Here is a 23,073-nt window from a genome sequence, read left to right on the forward strand (position 1 = left end):
AGGGCAGTGGTAGCCGCCGTGGCCCGAGTGGAATGGGCCCGCAGCCCAACAGGAGGCTCCTTCCGAGCCAAAGAGTAGCACGCTTTGATGCAGAGAACGACCCATCGAGAGATGGTCCGTTTACAGACCGCCCGTCCCTTCTTCGCACCCACGTAGCCAACAAACAGTTGGTCATCCACCCGGAACTGGCGTGTGCGATCCATGTAAAATGAAAGCGCACGTTTTGGGTCCAGACGATGGAGCCGCTCTTCATCCTTTGAAGGATGCGGAGGCGGGAAGAAGGAAGGGAGGGTGATGGACTGCCCGATGTGAAAGGCCGAAACAACCTTGGGCAGGAAAGAAGGTCTAGTCCTCAGAACCACCTTGTCAGGATGAATGGACAGAAAAGGAGGTTGGACAGAAAGAGCCTGGAGCTCACTCACTCTCCTGGCAGAGGTGATGGCAACCAGGAAAGCCGTCTTTAAAGTCAGGAGACGGAGAGGGCAAGAATGAAGGGGCTCAAAGGGAGCACACATCAGAAAAGTTAGAACCAGGTTCAAATCCCACTGAGGCATCACAAACGGAACAGGTGGAAACATGTGAGTGATGCCTTTCAAGAATCGAGTTACAATCGGGGATTTGAACAAAGAAGGCTGATCAGGAAGCCTCAAAAAGGCTGAAAGGGCAGAAAGGTAGCCCTTGATAGTGCCCAGAGCAGAGCCCTGCTGGGCGAGAGAAAGAAGAAACAGAAGAACCTCTGAAAGAGGGGCAGAAAGAGGATCCACAGCCTTTGCTGTGCACCATGCCACAAATCTGTTCCACCGACAGGCGTATACCGACTTAGTGGAGGGACGCCTGGCTGCCAGAATAACATCACAGACTTCAGGAGGCAAGTCAAATGGCCTCAACTGCCGCCGCTCAATCTCCAAGCATGGAGGTGGAGACTGGACAGGTTCGGGTGGAGGACCGTCCCCTGCTGCTGCGACAGAAGGTCCTCCTGAAGGGGCAGGCGGATCGGGGGACCGACTGACATGCTGAGTAGCTCGGGATACCATTATCTTCGAGCCCAGTCCGGAGCCACAAGGATAACTTGGGCCCGGTCGCGCCTGATCTTCTTCAGCACTCTGGGCAGAAGTGGTATAGGCGGAAAGGCGTATAACAGACCGCAACTCCACTCGCGCCGAAAGGCGTTGCGGTGCGAGTGCCGTCTGGGAAACTCCAACGCGCAGAACTGATGACATTGCGCGTTCTCTTCGGTGGCGAATAGATCTAACCAAGGCTCTCCCCATTGCAGAAAGATGCCTTGCGCCACGTCCGAGTTCAGACGCCATTCGTGATCCATCGAGCACCGACGGCTGAGTTCGTCCGCCCTGGCGTTCAGAGAACCTGCCAGGTGTTGAACCGTCAGAGTCACGCCCTGACGTTCCAGCCATTGCCAGAGGCGCAGAGCCTCCTGGCAAAGGGTCTACGACCCCACACCGCCCTGTTTGTTGCAGTACCACATGGCGGTGGTGTTGTCGGTGAACACCTGCACTACACTCCCGTTGACAAAGGGGAGGAATGCCTTCAGTGCCAGACGAATCGCCCGCAGATCCAACAGGTTGATATGGAGCCGGGACTCCGCCGGAGACCAGATGCCTCTGATCTCTGCCTCTCCCAAGTGGCCACCCCAGCCCTGGAGGGACGCGTCCGTCACGACAACGTGCTCCGGTTGGGGAAGGGAGAGGGACTTGCCCTTGACCCAATCGCAGTCCGTAAGCCACCACTGCAGTTGTCTCGCAGTGCCCTCCGAGATCAAGACGTGGTCGGACAAGTTGCCCTGATGCTGGGCCCACTGAAACTTCAGGTCCCACTGCAGAGCCCGCATCCGCCACCGGGCGTGATGCACCAGAAGGATGCAGGAAGCCATCAGTCCCAGCAGCCGCAGCGTCAACCTGACCGAAACCCGGGATAGCGGCTGAAAGATGGGAATCAAAGCCTGAATATCCCGAACCCGCCGTTCCGGAGGATAAACCTGGAACTGCGCCGAGTCCAGAACCGCTCCGATGAAAAGGAGCTTTTGAGAGGGACACAGGTGTGATTTCGGCACATTGATGGAGAACCCCAGGTCGTGCAAGAGGTCTGCCGTCATCTGAAGGTGGTGGACGACTGTCTGGGGCGAGCCCGCCTTCAACAACCAGTCGTCTAGGTAGGGGAAGACTGAAACCCCCAACCTGCGCAGATGGGCTGCGACCACCGCCATCACCTTTGTGAACACCCGTGGGGCGCTGGTAAGGCCGAAGGGAAGCACGATAAACTGAAAATGCTCCTGGCCTACCGTGAACCGCAGGTAACGCCGGTGGGCCGGCAGGACGGGGATGTGAAAATAGGCGTCCTGCAAGTCCAACGCTACCATCCAGTCTTGTGGGTCTAGAGCAGCCAAGACCTGAGCTAACGTCAACATCTTGAACTTCTCCTTCCGGAGGAAGCCGTTGACGTTCCTTAGATCCAAGATAGGACGTAGGCCCCCCTTGTCCTTCTTGGGCACCAGAAAGTAGTGGGAATAACAACCACGCCCTACTTCTGGCCCAGGAACGCGCTCGATGGCCCCCTTGGCCAAGAGGGCCGTAACTTCCTCCTGCAGAAGTGTCAAGTGGTCCCCCGACACACGGTGGTTCTGCGGTGGCATGGCTGGAGGAGAGGTCTCGAAGGGGAGGGAGTAGCCCCTTCGGACGATTTGCAGCACCCACCTGTCCGAAGTGATCGTGCGCCAGTGAGCGTGGTGATGGCGAACCCTGCCACCCACTGGCGTCACATGGGGCCGAAAGCACGGACTAGGAGGATTTTGGGGTAGATGCTGCGGGGGAAGGTGTGGTCTGACCCCGCCGTTGTCCCCGACCGCCACCACGGCGGTTTCCACGGCCGCCACCGCGTTGAAAGGATTGTTGCGGCGCGTGGCTGGCAGCACGTGTGGGGGCGCCCCTTCCTTGGCCACGAAAGGGACGAAACGAACCCGTTTGCTGACGCTGGGTCGAGAGACCCAAGGACTTGGCCGTGACCCTGGAGTCCTTGAAGCGTTCCAGCACGTGGTCCGCCTTGTCACCGAAGAGGTGACAGCCATCGAACGGCATGTCCATCAAGGTATTCTGGACATCTGCCGAAAAATTGGCGGATCTCAGCCAGGCGTGGCGACGAATCGCCACCGTCGTTGACATAGCTCTGCCCAGCGAGTCGGTCGTATCAAGACCACACCGTATCGAATATTTCGCTGCATCTCGGCCCTCAGCCACAGCCTGACCGAGTTTTGCCCGCACCTCCATGGGGCATTCTGGCAGCAGTTCCGCGACCGTATCCCACACAGAGTGGGTGTAGCGGCCCAAGAGGCAAGCGGTGTTGCAAGACCGCAGGCCCAAACTAATGGACGAGAAGACCTTCTTGCCAAATTGGTCATACCTCTTGGAATTCCGGTCGGGCGGGGCCGACGGGAATGCGGACTGGGAGGTCGAGGCCTGGATCACCAGACTCTCAGGGGTGGGGTGGGTAGACAGGAACTTGGGGTCGTCCGGACAAGGACGGTGGCGCCTGGCCACGTTCCGATCAACAGGCGGACCTGAAGCGGGCCTGGACCAAGTGCCCAACAGAACGTCTGACAAGGCTTCATTAAACGGCAGCAGTGGCTCCTGTGGGCATGACTGCGGTTTGAAGACCTCGGTGAGGATGTTAGGCCTCACGGCCGCGACGGGGAGCTCAAGGTGTAAGGCCTTGGCAGCCCTCATCAGCACCACAGAATATGCAGCTCCCTCCACCGATGCCACGGAAGGAGGAGAGATCAAACCAGGGTTAGGAGAGTCGTCCAGACCACTGGCATCCCCCAAGTCACCTGTCCAGTCCGGGTCATACTGGCACTCGCGTGACAGAGGGTCCTCGGACCCCTCCCAACCTTCACCGAACTCTTCATCTTCTCCGTATTCGGAGTCAACGATGTAGACCGGCTCCTCTGGGTTCATGGGCCCCATCGGCGCCGGGACCGGCGTCGAGCGACGCCCGTCCGGCTCCGCGTCCGGCGTCGGTGAAGGTAAGGGGACGGAGCCGCCCGGAGCCGGCGTCGGAACCCCGCTGCCGGCCGGAGCCGGCACCGGCACCGGAGAACCGGCGCCGCGCGGGGACGGCGCCGGGGGTAACCCCGATGGCAACGGCGCCGGAGAGGCCGGAAGGCCAGCCGGCGTCGATCCCGAAGGCCCTTGCGGCGCCGGGGTCGGAGCCGTCGGCGGCGCCGAGGCAGGGACACCCGAACCACCAGGGCCCCCAGACGGTAGCACTGGGCCCGAAGGCACCGTAGGCCCCGTCGGAGAACCGAGCGCCCTCATGGCCATGAGGAACGCCTCGATCTCCTCAGGCGTCGCGCCGTGCACAGGGACCGGAGGGTATGAGGCAGGCCGCGCCGGCGACTCTCGCGGAGCCGCGGGGTTGGGGGTCACCCGAGCCCCCGGCCGCATCGCGCGAGCGTCGGGGGTACGATGACGACGCCCCGACTTCTTGTGCTTCCTACCTGACGAGCCTGACAAGTGGTGTCGACTTCCGGAACGCTCGGCGCGGCTCCGCGACCGCTCCCTCGAACGCTCTCTCGACCTCCGGCCGGACCGGGACCGCTCCCGGTCCCGACGTGGGGCCGACACCCGGAGCTCCAGTAGCTTGCGGGACCGCTCCCGCCTAGCCTTGTTGGTGAGGGCCCGGCAGTCGACGCAGGAGTCCACGTCGTGGTCGGGGCCCAGACACCGGAGACAGAGGCGGTGATGGTCTGTGACCGACATCGTGCGCTCACAGTCATCACAGTGCTTGAACCCAGGCATCCTATCAGGCACAAAGTGAGAAATAACTTCGAAAAACTTGGTCAAAGACCGGAGTACTGCTCTTCAGATCTGCGTCCACTGGCGCGGAAAAAAGAAGAACTGACGTCAGCGCGCGGAGGCGGCGTCTATATACTCCAGCGACGTCATCACGGCGCACGACGCCGACGACGGACGCGGAGCCGCAGGGGACGCCTGCAGACGACGCCTACCGACGCGCAGGGGTACTGCTACGCAAAAGTTTCCGGATCCAGACTGACGCCTGGGGATATTCTAAGGTAAGGAATGCAAATGCTACTTACCAGTATGCATCTGTTCTTGGCATGTAGGGCTGCTGACATTCATATCTGTGCATAGATCGCCACCTAGTGTTGGGTCCGGATGATTGCACATTGTTGTCCTGGAAGAGTCTTCGAAGTATCACGAGATAGGTGGCTCCTCCCCTGGACTACAGTGCGCATGGGCATCGCCTCCATCCCCAGATTGTTTTTAGCCATTGGCAGAGATGGAGTGAAGAATGTGAGTGATGACCATGCTATGAGCATATGTGTATATATGAATGAACACTGCAGCTGCTACAGGCGCCGGGGAGGAGGGTGGGCGATATGAATGTCAGCAGCCCTACATGCCAAGAACAGATGCATACTGGTAAGTAGCATTTGCAGTTCGAGGCATGTGGGCTGCTGAATTCATATCTGTGCATAGAATACATAGCAGTCCCTCCATTATCGGCGGCCGCCCGTGCCAGCTGCAGCAGTCTGAAAAAGCGTTTTTAGAACAGCCTGACCAACAGCTGCCTGCTGTTTGGAATGCACGTCTACACAGTAGTGCTTAGTGAAAGTATGTGTGGTAGACCATGTGGCTGCTCTACAGATATCTTCTAAGGGAATGTTACCTAGGAAAGCCATAGAGGCCCCTAACTTCCTGGTGGAGTGGGCCCTCGGTGGGATAGTGAGAGTGCGCTTAGCTTTAGCGTAACAGATCTGAATGCACTTTACTATCCATCTAGCAATCCCTGCTTTGGAGATAGCGTTTCCCTTGTGGTGTGTGGCAAAAGCAACAAAAAGTTGTTTGGTTTTGCGGAAATCCTTCGTCCTGTCTACATAGTACATTAAAGCCCTTTTCACATCAAGGGTGTGGAGCATGCGCTCCGCCAGCGTCTCTGGGTTTTGGAAAAACACCGGCAATTCAATTGTTTGATTTATGTGGAATTGTGATACCACCTTGGGTAGGAATTTAGGGTTAGTGCGGAGCACCACCCTGTTAGCATGCACTTGGAAGAAAGGTTCTTGGATGGTGAGCGCCTGCAGTTCGCTAACCCTCCGTAGCGATGTAATGGCTACTAAGAACGCAACCTTCCAAGTTAGAAACTGAAGCTCACAAGAGTGCAGTGGCTCAAAGGGAGGACCCATCAGCCTCGTAAGAACCACATTGAGGTTCCATTCTGGAACTGGTGGGGTCCTTGGCGGAATGACCCTTTTGAGTCCTTCCAGAAAGGCTTTGATAGCAGGAACCTTAAAGAGTGACAGGTGCTGCCTATTTTGGAGGTATGCTGCAATAGCAGATAGGTGAATGCGGATGGAAGAGTACGCCAGATTGCATCGATACAGGTGAAAAAGGTAACAGATGATGTTTTGAATGGAAGCATCTAGCGGGTCAATATTGTGGTTAGCACAGTAGATGACAAACCTCTTCCATTTAGCCGCATAGCAAGCTCTAGTAGTGGGCTTCCTTGCCTCCCGAATGATGTCCATACAATCGGGAGGAAGATTGAGGTAGCCAAACTCTAGGACTTCAGGAGCCAGATCGCCAGGTTGAGCTGTTGCGGATCTGGGTGCTGAATGTCGCCATGGCTCTGCGTCAGAAGGCTGGGAGTGAGATGAAGCCTTTGATGCGGTACCACGGAAAGTTCCAGAAACGTGGTGTACCATGGTTGGTGAGCCCACGTTGGAGCAACCAGGATGAGCGTCATTGAGTGCTGCCTGAGCTTGCGTGCCACCAGCGGTATCAGAGGTGCTGGGGGAAAAGCGTACGCAAATCTGCCTGACCAGTTCATCCACATCGCATTGCCCTGTGATTGCGGGTGTGGGAACCTGGCGGCGAAGCTTTGGCATTTTGCGTTCTCCTTTGTGGCGAAGAGGTCTATCTCTGGATGACCCCACCTTTGGAAGTACGGTTGGAGTACTGATGGATGTATCTCCCACTCGTGCATCTGATGGCTGTGCCTGCTGAGCAGGTCCGCCATTTGATTGTCCTTGCCCGGGAGATGCTCCGCCATGAGGAAGATGTTCCTCTGAATGGCCCACTTCCACATGCTCTGAGCCAGATGAGACAGCTGTGGAGAGTGTGTGCCTCCCTGCTTCTGAATGTAGTACATGGCTGTCATGTTGTCCGTCCGGATCAACACGACTTTGTTGCACAGATGTACTTTGAACGCCTTCAAGGCCATGAAGATTGCCATCAACTCCAAAACATTGATGTGCATCTTCCGTTGCTGTAGTGTCCATAGTCCCTGCACAGTGTAATGGAGTACATGCGCTCCCCATCCCTGGAGAGAGGCGTCCGTCGTCAGGATAATCTGTGGGACAGGCTCTTGGAATGGTCGGCCCTTGCAAAGGTTTTGTGGATTCCACCAATGCAGAGAGTTGTAAGCCCGACCGCTCACCAACACTAGGTCTGTCAGTTGCCCATGAGCCTGAGTCCACTGACGTGCCAGGCACTCCTGAAGCGGACGCATATGTAGTCTCGCGTGCGGGACAATGGAGATGCAGGAGGCCATCATGCCTATCAACTGCATAAACACCCTCGCTGGAAGCGAGTGTTGGGGTCTGAATCGTTGGATCAGCGCCTGGATACTGGCGATTCTCACTGAATTCGGCTGCGCAGTGGCTGCCAGAGTGTCGATTGTCGCGCCCAGATACTGTCGCACGTGGGCGGGCTGGAGATGGGACTTTGGGTAGTTCAGAGAGAATCCCAGATCGTGCAGGAGATGAATGGTGCGTGACACGTGGTCGACGCACTGCTGTTCTGTCCTTGCTTGAATGAGCCAGTCGTCCAGGTAGGGAAAGACGTGGACGTGCTGGCGACGGAGATGCGCCGCCACGGTCGCCAGGCATTTTGTAAACACCCTCGGTGCTGTGGTGACCCCGAACGGCAGAACCTTGAACTGGTAATGCTGGTCTAAGATTGTGAATCTGAGATACTTCCTGTGTGAAGGATGCAGGGGGATATGAAAATAGGCATCCTTCAGATCCAGCGTAGCCAGGAAGTCCCCCTGTTGAAGCAGGGGAAGCACCTGCTGCAACGTGAGCATATGGAAGTGCTCCGAGAGGATGTACCAGTTCAGGGGCCTGAGGTCCAGGATCGGTCTGAGGGACCCGTCCTTTTTGGGGATGAGAAAATACAGGGAGTAAACCCCTGTTCCCCGTTCTTGCAATGGAACGAGCTCTATTGCCCCTTTTTGCAGCATGACTAGAACTTCTTGCTGCAACAAGGTCAAGTGCTCGCCGGACATAGGACGGCTTCTTGGCGGTATGTCCGGTGGAATGGACGTAAGCTCCAGACAGTACCCGTACTGGATAAGAGACCTCACCCACCTGTCCGTGGTGATGGACTCCCACGCTGGCAGGAACTGCTGGAGTCTCCCCCCGACTGGTGTTGTGTGGTCGGGGGGCAGTGACAAGACGTCACTGCTTGTTGGTGGTGGTGGACCTGGAGCCATTGTTTCCACGTCCCCTGCCCTTGACATTATTGCCTCTGTAACCACCTCTGCCCTTGTTGTTATACGAGGCTTGGGTGTTACCCTTGTAATATTGTGTGGATTGGGATGCCTGTCCTCTTGAGGTGCCTTTTGAATTTGAGCGGCGAAAGGAGCCACTTCGAAACTGCTGACTTTGTAAAGCCCCCATTGACTTGGCAGTTTCCGTGTCTTTTTTCATTTTTTCAAGGGAGGCATCCACCTCAGGGCCAAACAGATGGTCAGGATTTACTGTTTGATTTAGTATAGTAGTCTGGATGTCGGGTTTGAACCCCGAAATTCTAAGCCAGGCATGGCGTCTAAGTAACACGCTTGTATTGATAGCTCTGGAGGCCGGGTCTGCCACATCCAGTGCACATTTGATGGATGCGTTAGTAATGAGTTTACCCTCCTGAATAAGCATCTCCCCTGCCTCCTTGTATTGGGCAGGCAAGTGTTGTAGGATGGCCTCTAGTGTGTCATAATGGGTCCTATCATAACGTGCAAGCAGGGCTTGGGTGTTAGATATCTTCCAGATGTTAGCTGCCTGTACAGCGATCCGTTTGCCTGAGGCTTCAAAGACTTTCGACTCTTTATCTGGGGGAGGAGCGTCACCAGTCGTTTGAGAGTTTGCCCTCTTCCGAGCGTTGGAAACAACCAAGGAGTCCAATGGCAAGTGTCCCTTGATATATGTTGGATCTGTGGGAGCTGCCCTATATTTCCTGTCGATTCGAGGGTTGACCACACGCGCCTGTGTGGGTTCCTTGAAAACCTCTGCGGCATGTTTAAGCACTCCCTTAAGCATCGGCAGCGTCTTGACCGACTTTTCAGCCACCGAGAAGGTGTCGAACAAGAAGTCCACATCCACGGGGTCTGAGTGTAGTTCGACGTCGTGGTTGGCCGCAGCTCTCTCTATCAGAGCATTGAAGGCCGCCGAGTCTTCTGTAGGGGACGTTTTGGCGGCGAAAAGTTGAGTGTCCTGACCCGACTGCGGGTCCTCTGTGTCGGCTCCGGTGGTCCAGGGTACAGGCTCCTCCTCCGGATCCGAGTACGCCGGATAGTTGTACTCGGCATCCTCCTCGTCCGCATCGACTGCGACTGAATGCGTCGGCGAGTGCCCTTGGGCCTGGGGGGACACAGGTTCCACCATAGCCGAAGATCCCGCAGAGTCCTTCTTGTCTTTAAGAGGGATCTTAAAGGGTTCCAACGCCGGCTCTGTTGTGATCTTCCTCTTGAGGAGCGACAGTTTTCCGGTGTTGGCGTCGATGAATACCTCACGACGTTCCTCGACTGCAAGTGGCTGGAGTCGAGGCTTTGGCACCGTCAAGGCAGCTTTCGGCGTCAATGGCTCCTTAGCGGATCCGCCCAGCTTCGGCGCGAAGGCCTTCGGCGCCGACTTGGGTGGGAGAGTGAAACGGATAGGCGTGTGGCCCGCAGTAGGCTTAGGCGCTACAGTGTCCTGAGCGGGAATCACCCCGGCTTTTCGAATCCGCTGCAAGGATTCCGTCTTATTTGTGAAGGCAGGAGAGGGCTGGACCGGCTCGAGCGATTCCTCATCTTCGAGATCCACAACGACAGAGGGCACCTTCTTCGGTGCCGGCGGCCCATGCCTATTGGCGTCGTCGCCCTGACGTTTCTTCGGAGCCGTCTTCGGGTCCACGGTCCCTTTCGGCGCCGACGCAGCCGCATCGGAGGACTTCGCCTTCGGCGCCGACCCAGAGGCCATTGGGTCGGCCATTTTGGCGCGACGCTTCTGGTCGGCCATTTTGGATTTCTTTGTAGTTGACGCCTCCAGAACCTTCATCACCTGCGCAACTTTCGGTTTCGGATCCGATGGTGCGTGACCAGTTGGCTTCACTTTCGGTTTTATAAACTGAAGTGATGGTTCCGAAATGTCCGTGACCGGGCCCGGAGGCGGGGACGTAGGACTAATAGTTAGATCTTGGGTAAGGCCCGAAGGCGATCCCTCGACCTGGGCCGTATGAAGGGGTATAACCCCTGAGTCTGGTTGGGGATGCTCCTCCTCCGAGCTATCCCCCATCGTGGCACAAGCCTGATCGTCGTCCCCTACCTCGTCGGAGACTTCGTCAAAGTCCTCCTCACCCGCGTCGTAGGTCTCCTCGTCGCACACGGGACCAGAGTCCGAGTCTCGCGCGTCGTCTTCTACCTCGACAGATTCCTGGAAAATGTCTTCTGGTGGGGGCGCCGAAGCCGATAGTTGAGCTTGGAGCCGATTGGCCCGGCGAATCTTCAAAGTCTTCTTGCTCCGGAATTTCGAACACGCCATGCAGGTGTCCTCGCGGTGATCCGGTGACAAGCAGGTATTGCACACAGGGTGCACGTCGAGGTGTGAATATTTGGAGTGACACAGCGGACACTTTTTAAATGGAGTCCGCTCCATAGCTAGAGGTGTAGTGTAGGCCCGTCCGCGCCGAAGGCACGTGGAAGGGTAGCAATAGATCGGAGCTGAGAGTCAGAAAGAAACCCGTACGCAACTATACCGACGCCCAGCCTAAAGACCTTTTGGTCTCGAGTAGAAGTTGAACAACTGTCGGTTCCGACAGAGGGAACCGAAACACATCCGAACCCAATGGCGGAAAAAAACAATCTGGGGATGGAGGCGATGCCCATGCGCACTGTAGTCCAGGGGAGGAGCCACCTATCTCGTGATACTTTGAAGACTCTTCCAGGACAACAATGTGCAATCATTCGGACCCAACACTAGGTGGCGATCTATGCACAGATATGAATTCAGCAGCCCACATGCCTCGAACTCTAACACTAACGTGTTTCTTTCAGATCAATAAATCTGGGTGAAGGAGGTGTAATAGGGGGAGAAGAAGGATTAGTACCCACATTCTCTCTTTTAAATGGAATGTGGTAGTCCTCTAGTAATTGTGGTTTAATGTTAGCTGGTAATTTCACATGAATATGTCCGGTGTCTGGATTGATGGCCAGTTCCTTTTGTTTCGGGTCCGTGTTAGAAGGCGGAACGTCGAAACAAGGCTCTTTGGATGGAAGAGGAGGCGGTTTGGTTTTTGGGGCTGGAATTGTCAAAGTCTTCGGATCCGAAGATTTTGTTTTCGGTGCTGAAGGGATGGTCACTAGTAAATGCTTGAATTTAGAGGCAGAAGATTTCGGATCGGTCTCCGAACGGTGTCCGCTCAATCCAGAGCCAGAAGGCTTTGCTGCATGTTTCGGTGCTGAGCCTGTGAGCGGGGTGTTCAAAACTTTTTCTTTGTGCCGACCTTGACTTGAGGGCAGAGGAAGGACTGGAGCCTTTTTCTTCTGTAAGTATTGGGGCGGGGGAGAGTCAGTACTCACTGTACGCTGACCTGGTGTTAATTGCTCTCGGCTTCAAACACAGATGTGTTCCTCCTCTTCTTCAGCTCCTTGTGCGTGGAATTCTTGATGCGGAGCCGCTTTGTTGATTCATTTCATGACGTCGAGCCCGACGGTCAAGGAGCGTCTCCTTAGATAAAAATTATTGGCACGAGTTGCAGTCCTGTCCTTTTGTTCCGGGGATAGCCACAAGTTGCACACTTCGTTCAAGTTGGTGCGGAGAAACTTAGCGCAACACCCGACACTGAATTAAAATGAAGTCCATTCCATAGACTGCCAGCGGGCCTGACGTAGGTATGTCAACGGCCCTGCGCGAATTTTCCGATCGAAGACTGAAAGGAAACAATATGCGGAGAATGGGAAACTCGATCAAGAACCAATACCATTGATTGCACGCCAAGGGGAACCAGAGAAACAGTGTCGAACCGAAGCACCGCGATTCATGTTCGAACCAGATGGTGCAAAAAAAAAAAAACAAGTTAACAATGGAGTCGATGTCCCTCCGCACTATCACCGAAAGGAGGAATCACCTACCTCAGGGCTGGAAAAGACTTCTTCGAAGAAAAACTAAGTGCTAACATCCGGACCCAACACTAGATGGCAGGCTTATGCAAAGCATGTGACCTACAGCTCAAATGCCTCGAACAGAATGTTCCACAGTAGACTTTAGATGACCAGACAAAAGGTACCAGTGGGTGGTAATTATTTCAAAGATCATGACACTAGTGTAGCAGAAGTAGTAATATCTACCCTTCACGCTGCTATCGTCATAATACCTGTAAGTAACATCAAACCAGAGAAAACGCATCTTGCATACTCCGGATCGCACTGAATATGCTTAATAAAAGGCAAATCATGCAATTGGACGTGGCTCACTCTATTCTGAGTTTGGATATGGGTTGAAGATTTGTACTAGAGTGAGCATCCAATATGTAAGCTGGTTCCTACTACAAAAGAAACTATTTACCTGAAAGGAATGATAAAAAAAAAAAAGTAAATACTTGGCTAAATTTTAGAAGTGAAAAAGCGTTATAGGAGAAGACTCAACGCAGAAAACTTCTCTCCACATTGAAAATAAATCAATTGTGGACATAACTGGCATTGTGGGATTAAATTCTATGTCAGGACCGGAGGCTTCGGATTATGCCATTCTTTCATCGCTTTATTCTCTACAGCAGCAAGAAAAAATAACGCAACTACTTTTCCCATGAACATTCGGGGGAAAGAATAAAGTCAAACACGAGTCCTATTACAGTGTCCATGTACAGGTGTTTCCCATCATGCTCCACTGTACTTGTCTCCTCCTCTTTCTTCGCTGCTCGCAGCAAGTTAAGTTGGTTTTTTCCTTCTCTCCTGGGTTTTGGGTTTCTGTGTGGTGCCTTTGGCCTTTGGGCCGGGTGTCGGGTTTGTGTTCTTTCTCCACAGATTCCCTTGATTGGTCGCGGGACGCCTAGTGCGCTCCTTACGCGATCTTTGCCCAGTAGTGTGCGGTGTGGTGCCGCGGCCACCAGGGGCCGGTGTCTCGTTGCTGAAGGGGCGCTCCCAGAAGCTTCTAGAGTGTTCTGGCGCGCTCCTGTCACCAGCGGGCCCGTGCCTAGCCTCCCGGCTCTGACACCCTGCGGGGTCGCAATTAGGTTTCCCCTTTTGCTTCTGAACGCCCTTTGGGTTGTACTTTTGACGAACACCCTACGGGGTCGTAATTGTGCTGTGGGAACGCTTTGCCGGGAGGCACCCCGAGATTCTGTGGGCTGCAGCGTTTCCAGGGCTTTGCCCGTTCATTGTGTGCCTCTGGCCACCCATATCGCTGGGACTCCCCAGACTATAGAGCGCCCTGAGGAGGGTCATTGGTCTTGTCTGCCGTTCCCGTTGCTAGAGCCTAATTTAACTCGCTAGGCAGGGGAGCGGGCAATTATCCGGAGGAGGACCCCCTGAACTATGTCCCGTTGGACGATGACTTTTACCAGGCGGTCGACGATTCCATCTACCGCGCGGTCGACCATGCTATGGTCCCCCTGGAACAACGTCTTTCGATGCGCCTGGACGAGGCATATGCCAAGTTTGCCGCCTTGCTTCCGGCGCCGGTCCCGGCCTCCGGGCCAGATTCGTCCCCTACCCCGCCTCCTTCCAAGAAGCCTTGCACTGAGGGGGTTGATTCGGAGGCTTTCGCCAGGGTAAAGAGTGCCTTCAAGGCCCTGGAGGACGCGCAGCCTCCCGCTCCTCTTCTCTCGGAGGCTCCGCCGCTTTCTCCACCTGCGATGTCTCCGGACCCGCAGCGCGACGACGACGACTCTCCGGACTCAGAGGAGGAGGCCTGTTCTTCCAGGTCGTGGCTCCCTTCTCAGCCCTCATCCTCCGCAGGTCCGTCGGACATGCTGGACCCGGACGATATCGTCCACCCCCGTTCATCAGAGTGGGTCCCGTGTGACAAGGTGGCCCAGTACGTCGCTAATAGGCTGAGGAAGCCGGTGGACAAGGATGCTAGGAGCCGCCTGCGCGCGGAGTGTCCCCGGCCGTCGTTGGAAGGCAAGGTGGCCATGACCCCGGACATCGATCCGAAGATGGCGACCTTCCTGCAGAAATTTGTCAAGGACCCGCGGAAGGGTATCGACAGATCCTGGCGCACTTGCCAAGACAAGCTTCTGGATGCTGTCGGGCCCCTTACCAAGATCCTCGATATGGCGGAGGAGGCCAAGGTGTCGGGTGACGCGATTTCCCCAGAGGTCCTTTCCAACTGGGCCCAGAGGGCCATTATTTTCCTTGGCAACGCCAACTGCGCCCTCTCTACGGAGCGGAGGCGCTCCCTGCTTATCAAGGTGGATCCCAAGCTGGGCGACCTTGCCTCGTCGGAGGCGGGTGCTGTAGCCCAGGGGGGCTTGTTTGGTGACCCGTTCATCAAGGAACTGGGGAAGTTTGTGGCCACCTTCACGTCCCTGGATCGTGCACAGTCCAATATTAAAAAGGTTTTCGCGCCCCGGGTTTTCGACAAGGCCGGACGAGGCAGGGGCCGCTCGTTCGGCCGGGGCGCCAGCTCGGATCGAGGTCAAGGCTCCGGACGTGGCCAGTACCAGGACAGGGCCAAGTTCAATAATTTCTACCCCACGAGAGGGCAGAAATTCGGAGGTCGTGGAGGTCAGCGTGGCCAACAGCAAGGCGGTGGCCGAGGTGAGTGTTCTGCCTTCCGCGAGTTTGAAAGTGGGGGGGGGGGGGCGCTTGGCACAGTTTCTTCCTGCATGGGCCTCCCCTACCAGCGATGCTTGGGTGCTGCAGACGGTTCAGGGCTTCCAAATGGAGTTCCATGGCCGTCCGTGTCAGCTACAGCGTCCTCGCCCCATTACCTTTTCCCAGCGCGATGCGGCTTTGGTGAGCGAAGAGGTCGCTGCCCTCCTCCAAAAAGGGGCGATTTGTTGCACTTGCGAGCACCCCTCAGGTTTTATAAGCAATCTTTTCTTAGTAGACAAGGTCGATGGGGGCAGTCGCCCCGTGATAAATCTGAAGGAGTTCAACGAGTGGTTGTTGTATCGGCATTTCAAAATGGAAGGGATACATCTACTGCGCGACGTCTTGCGACAGTCCGACTGGATGGTCAGACTGGACTTGAAAGACGCTTATCTAACGATTCCCATTTTTCCCCCTCATCGGCGTTTCCTCCAGTTCAGGTGGGACGGTCAGGTTTACGAGTTTACCACTCTTCCTTTCGGGCTCTCCTCAGCACTGTGGTGCTTCACAAAGGTGTTGCGGCCGGTGGTGGAGGCCTTGCGGGCTCAGGGGGTCAGGATGATAGTCTACCTAGACGACATGCTGCTCATGGACCAGTGCCCCGAGAGACTGCGGTCACAGTTGCAGTCTGCGGTCAACCTTTTGCAAGGCCTGGGGTTCGTGATCAACGAGAAGAAGTCTCTCTTGGTTCCCATGCAGTGCGCTACCTTCCTCGGGTTCACCATAGACTCGGTGGCGGCCACCTTGAGCCTGCCGGCCAGGAAGATGGCGCGGATCAGACACGAGTTGCGACAAACCCTAGCGAAGCGGATGATTTCCTTGCGCCACCTGGCGAGGCTAGTGGGCCTGTTGTCCTCTTCAATCCAGGCTATCTTCCCGGGTCCCCTTCATTACCGCGCCATGCAGCGCTTGAAGGCGTACCACCTGCGGAGGGGCCTGACGTACTCTCAGCTGCTTCCTTTGTCGGTGGACGTGAGGGACGAAATGCAGTGGTGGCTTACGCACATGGAAGCCTGGATTGGCCGTGCGATTTTCGGTTCCGCCCCAGATATCGTGAGAGTCGGACGCCAGCCGCTCAGGCTGGGGAGCGCGGTGCGGAGACTTCTCCACGGGCGGCGCCTGGTCTGCTCTCGAGCAGTCCTTGCATATCAACTGCTTGGAGTTGCTAGCGGGCTCCTTCGCGGTGCAATGTTGGACCAAGGACAGAGTGCAATCCTGCGTCCTTCTGAGGATGGACAACGTGTCGGCGGTCCGCTACATCAACCACCTGGGCGGTACCAGGTCCAAGATGTTAGCGGACCTGGCCAGGGATTTCTGGCATTTTTGTCTGGACCGCCAGGTGTCGGTTACGGCGGAATATTTGCCGGGTCGTCAGAACGAGGTGGCCGATTGGCACTCGAGGAATATCCTGGACGCCAGCGTTTGGAAGCTAGACCCTACCCTGTTTGCGGAGCTCTCGGACCTTTGAGGCCCGTTTTCGGTGGACCTATTCGCGTCCCGATTGGACCACCAGCTCCCGCGGTATTTCAGCTGGCGCCCGACCCTCTGGCGGAGGCGACGGATGCGTTCCTCCAAGACTGGTCGGGAATACAGGGCTATGTGTTTCCACCGTTCTCAATGATAACGCAGGTGTCAGCGTTGTTACGCCGCCAGTCGGCACAGGTAGTGATGATCACTCCGTGGTGGAGGTCGCAAGTTTGGTTTCCGGTTCTTCTGGAACTTTTTTGGGATTTTCCGATCCTACTCCCCCAGTCTCCCCACATTCTGCTGAATCCGGAGGGAGCGCCCCACAGGTTAGTCCTGGAGGGTTCGTTGCGCCTGATGGCGTGGAGGCTCTCCGGCGACGCTGGACGTTGCCTGGCTTTTCCAGAACGGCAGAGGACTTGCTCTCCAAGGCTTGGGCCGACAGCACGACCAAACGCTACAGATTGGCTTGGCTCCGGTGGAGCCGTTGGTGTGTGCGACGGGGTTTGGATCCCGTGGGGGCACCTGTAGTGTGGGTCTTAAATTTCCTGGCGGAACTGTCTGATCAGGGCCTAGCCTATCGATCGATCAACACGTTCCGGTCGGCGGTGTCTGCGGGGCACGACCTGGTTCAAGGGTCCCCGGTTGGCGAGCACCCCTTGGTCTGTAGGCTCTTGCGGGGTATACGGCTTGCCATGCCGCTGGAGCCTCGGTATTCCACCCTGTGGGATGTGAACAGTGTGCTGAATTTGTTCCTTTCCTGGCAACCGAACAGGTTTTTATCGCGTAAGGAGTTGACGGCTAAGTTGGCCATGCTGTTGTGCCTGGTGTCCTGCAGGCGTGTCTCGGATGTCCGAGCGCTGGATGTAACGGCCAGGGTTTTTTCTCCTGAAGGAGTTTCCTTTACCGTCAGCAGACGGACCAAAACGCATACTAGGGTCCTTTCGTACCCGGCTTTTCAGGACTCCCCTAAGCTGTGCGTAGTGCAGTGCCTATGTGCTTATGAGGATATGACAGAAGATACTCGACCTCCGGGTGAGCGACAGCTGCTTATTGCCCTGCGTAAACCGTATAAGGCAGTTACTTCACCGACGATCGCCCGTTGGGTGCGTTGGATCATGCAGGAGGCGGGGATTGATACTAAACAGTTTGGGGCTCACTCCACGCGAGGTGCCATGGCGTCTAAAGCTTTTGCCCTTGGGGCTCAATTGGAGGATCTGATGAGAGCGGCCAATTGGTCCTCGGACTCCACGTTCAAGAGGTTCTATTTCAAGCCAGTTATTGATGTGGCCAGATTGGTGGTCGATAAGCTTTGAACTGGCATAATCCGAAGCCTCCGGTCCTGACATAGAATGCGAATTTGCCTAGCCTTGGTGCTGGTAAGTTCCAATTCTATTAAGGTCTCTGAGGCGAGGATTATCCCCCCCAGCGACTTCATGGAAGTGTACCCTCCCCGTATACAATGTAAGTGAAGCGTTTATGTTCTTTTCGAATGTGTGCTTATGGCTCTGCGGTGTACTGCTCTTCCTGTTTTAAAGCTGACGTTCTATTGATATAGGATGGATCTGATGGTGTGTTCTTTTGCAGGAGCAGATAATTCTAAACAAGATGCGTGAGTGGACGGATGTTCTGGCTTCGCGCGAAGAAAGAGGAGGAGACAAGTACAGTGGAGCATGATGGGAGACACCTGTACATGGACACTGAATTAGGACTCATGTTTGACTTTATTCTTTCCCCCGAATGTTCATGGGAAAAGTAGTTGTGTTATTTTTTCTTGCTGCTGTAGAGAATAAAGCGATGAAAGAATGGCATAATCCTCGCCTCCGAGTCCTTAATAGAATTGGAACTTACCAGCACCAAGGCTAGGCAAATTCGCATTCAACTTCTTTATTCGCAGGATTCATTAAGCAGTAGCTACCTTAATGTAGCAGCTCGCATTTTCTTAGTTTTAGGATTTGTTGTTAAGTTTCCATTCGATTTTCCCCAACTTAATAAATATGTGGAAAAGTGAAGGAAATGGCAAGTATTGTTTTAGATTTACTTTTTAATCACGTTTGGTTATTTAAAACTGAAAACAGAATGAAAGTAGCTACGCAATTTAATATTTATATAGTTTTCTCTTCCAATAGGTGTTCCAAGATACTGTGTACAGATGGAGATATTTACTGATGAATAATATAACTGAAGAATACAAAGAACTATCTGCTATTTTTGGACATGGAACAAAAAGCAACTGAGTTAAAGAGCAAGAAATAACATTTTATGCCACAAACAAGGTTTATAGGAACAAAATTTATTCCAATTTCAAACAGTTTATTCTGAGGAGAAAGGTATGAAAATCAATTTCCATTGCATATTTCTGGAATAAGAGTCCAGCTCCAGGCATCGAAGCACAGCAGGGGCACAAGCCACCTTCTTGAACACCAAGAGAGGTTTGACAACTGGAGCAAGGGCGTTAATCCAGAAACACTAACCCCCCCTTCCCTCCTGCAACCCCCAAACCCAGCTTTCGTTCCCCATCCCCCCGCACAACAAACAATACATGCATTTCAAATGACAAAAGATTTAAAAACAGCATTTTATATAGCATCTTAAATAGGATAAAGTGTAATGGTCTGTGATCAGGTCCTATATTATACAAGCATCTCCACCACATTGGCACTTGTAAAGAGACTCGGCACAAACAAAAAGGGGAATTGGCACAACCGTTTCTTTTTTTTTTTCCTTTGTGTTTTTTAGCTGGGCGCTGTGTTCATACTTAAGAGGGACTTCGTAAAACAACCTGGGGTTTTGCACAGTGTAAGCCGGGAGAAGGGGTGAACAGTTTCCAGTAGCACTTTAATGCACACAAGGTAATAACCGAAAGATGAAGAAAAGACCGTTTTCAAATAGTGGACTGAAAGTGGTGTAGAAAGATCTGACCCAATTGTTGGTTGAGAAGGGTAGTAACTAAGGGATAGGTATGAAACAGTCACCTACTCAGTTTTGAAGGCATGCTCCCCAGTTACGTAACCAGTCACAAGAGTACTGAGCACATCAGAAATTTATTTTTTAAATTGTGGTGGACATTTGGCAAGGCCCTCTGGCTTCTCCAACCCAAGGTGGGTCCGGTCCAGTCCAGACACCAGGAACGAAAGACTTTGGAACTGCAAAATTCAGCTCTGCACTAGGAGCACTGCAATCCCATTCGGCCCGCAGGAAGCAATCAAATACAGAAGAAGGCACACACAGCTTTGAGCTTCAGGACCAACACCACAGGAAATCGAGTAGTTGAATCATTCCCAAATTCTGTGCATTAATTGAAGATCTCAAGCCCAACACTGCATTTCCCACATATTCATCAGACCTGCCTCAAGAACACCACATGTGGATTGAGAGCATTTTTTTAGAGATATGCTAACAAGGATAGTCTGCAAAAGATAGAGTTTTAGGATTTGGCACTTTGAGAATGGAAAAGAGCTTCCCCTAGCTGTTGGGGAGGAAGTAGAGACTGATTAACTTTGGCAGACTATGCTGTGCCTTCTTCTTGAGTAACACTTACATGATGCGCTGTTTACCGTCCAGATTAAAGTTCTACCTAAAATTAACACGTGCATTTTATACAGCATCCAGAAGTATAGGGTGAAGCATTGATTACAGCAATTTCTCCCCAAAAATGACCGGCATCTCACATTGCTTGAAAATAACCTGATAGACAGCTAGTAATGAGCTTCACCATAAGAATACTGTAAAATAAATGGCAACAAACTGTCTTTGAAAAAGACAATTCTCTCAACTGTTGGCAAAATACTTAGTGATGTAGTGCATTGCAGCAAGATGAAGAAGCCCTCATCTCACTGTAATCATGATGGCACTGAATTTAAAGTCCACCGCGAAGAGGAGCCATGTTAATATGCTGGAGCACCTTGGTCACCTCCAAACCAGGGATCCCCCTCCATCACGCAGGCTTCCCACCTCAGGAAGAGGCTGAAGAGTAGTGTGAAATGTTTTAAAAAACGAAAGCATCGTTCGGCATAGCAGCATGATGGACCATGTTAGGAGATGCCGGACAAATGACTGCCTGTGGCTGGGAAACAATACAGATGCAACAAATCTGTGGGTGCTGATCAATCTAGATGCACCCACAATTGTGTTCCCAAATCTTGTTTCAACCAATACTATTTTGAGAGGGAGAAAGTGCACCCGCAGCCCCGTTAGTATGCTTTAAGGTATACCAAATTCGTAGCAGAAGTACACAGTACTATAACCTAGGAAGGGGGAACACTGCAGAAGTAGAATGATAGAACAATGAAATAAGTGGGCCATAAGATACAGCAATGAAATAAGTGGGCCACAATTAAACAATAAAAGTCGATATGTCCTTGGATTTCAGGTTTCTTTTGTGCTTATGATCCCTTACCAAATGTAATCTAGGACTGTTCAACATTGGCTCTTCCAAAAAGAATACTCACAAAAGTGGCAAGAGTTGTGCAACATGACACAAGATTGAGTAGCATCATGATGACAGTTAGTGTGCAGCCACACCAAACCCCCTTAGAAGCACAACAACATGATTCACAAACAGGCAAGAACCACCTACAGGATTAGGCGTCATAATATCTGTGATAGGGCACAAACCAACCCTTCGAGCTGCATTCAGCTTTCCCTTCTCAAAAGGAGCAAGGGATAGAATGACTGGGTAAGGTTTCTTTCTAGTTCCCCAGAGGCAGGAATAGACTAGAATCAGTTTATGGATGGGATTTCACTGAAGGTGTCTGTATATTTGAAATAAAGTAACGTTTATGTGGAATATGACTCTGTAGTGTGTGCGTGCCATCAATATTTTCACTACACATTAGCACAAAATAATATCAGCTGAGTGTTGGAAGAAAGTCCTTGAAGGTTTCCAAGACTACAACATTGTTAAAAAGACAGACTACAACTATGAGCAGCATGTTGCAGGAGGACAGGCAATCACAACCGTACACCATTATTGTCGTAGCCAGATTGGCAGGGGTCCAATTTTTGGCTTCTGGGCCTTACAAACTAGCTCAAACATATCCAGTATCAGGAACAGTTTTCGTGCTTAGAAACTGCCACCAAACACAGCTCCACCCTGGAGAAAGTAAAAACGACTCCCCACAAAACTTGTAGAGGAGCAAAATACTATGCTCGAAACTTGTGATGCCGACTAGGCTGCAGGTTTCTTTTTATTTTTTAATACATATGAAAAGGGTGTGATATTTGACAGTTTTCTTAAGTAGCCTTAGGGGCGTATAGCAGATCAAAATCACCTGTGTTCATGCAACATGTTCGAGTATAAAATCGTTCCAAGAGTGACAGACTTCCAAGTGCAGGGGCTATTGCATATCTTTCATTATCTCCTCTTGAGTAAGACCGTGAGCAGGCCTCACTGCGGTTATTCTGGTTTTACAGCAGCATTTTTCTGCTCCAGCCTAGTCTGCAAGCCTCAGTCAATTTTAAGAGAGGCAACGACCCATGGAGAGCCACAATTAGGGAAATTAGTTTCATAGAAACTAGGACTGAGGCTCTACTCCATTTGACCAGCTCGTAGAGCACCAAATAACACCTCTTTTGATCATTACCAATCAGAGTTTTGCATCATTCGGAGAGACAAGCTATGTGTCAATGTATGTGATGCTACCTGATCGCAGGAATGTTTCAAGTCCAGAGATGACCTCATATCTTCTTTATGCAAATTCCTAACCAAGTACTTAAGATACCCTTGAAGAAAAATATGGTCGTGAAGTGAAACTATTTTAAAAACTTGCGTGCAGAAGAGGCACTTCGTAAAGTGAGACGGTTCGGAATTCACTATTTTGGAGAATGGAGGTTTGTTGGTGCGCAGGAAAATATCTTTCTATTAACTCAGATCCTCCCATATCCACTTCACTGCTTCGAGGCTGAGAAAAGTCTCCTCACAGGAAAAAAGTTCTACACATGGTAGAAGTGCGCACTCTGAGCACAAGGATTTAATAGACAAAGATACAGAGAAAAGCCTAAGAAAATGAGATGCAAGTCTGCATAGCAACCCGGCAGTGCCAACCCAAAACATCCTGACAGCACTTTGATCTTTTCATGGATTTTGAAATTCAAGCTTCAGCTACAAATAAAAAGCCTAGATAAGTATTTGGTTGGGAGTCAGTCATTGAAAGAGGAATGTACCTGTAGGTAGATGGTAGTCTTCCCCCTTCTACAATATTCTGAACAACTCCGCACATGTTTGTGCCTATCCTCTCATCGTTTTTGGTCCGAGAGACCTTCTGCACTCCTGCATGCATTTCCCCAGAGCACTTCAGTAGCTGCCAACAGACAGCACTGCAGGCTATGAGTGGGTAGCAGTGGGGTCACCTTGAACCTTCCAAGGTACACTCGAAAGAAAGCTGGCCTAAGAGTAGTGTTTAAGTTCACACCAAATCAGGAATCTTGGGCCCATTCTAGAAGATCTAAAAGTAGTGTTTTCTCTTCAGTACACAAAGAAGCATACTCAAGTCTCGGTTTGCACTGTGC

Source organism: Lissotriton vulgaris, chromosome 12 (genome assembly GCF_964263255.1).
Source record: "Lissotriton vulgaris chromosome 12, aLisVul1.2, whole genome shotgun sequence".
Taxonomy (NCBI): Eukaryota; Metazoa; Chordata; class Amphibia; order Caudata; family Salamandridae; genus Lissotriton; species Lissotriton vulgaris.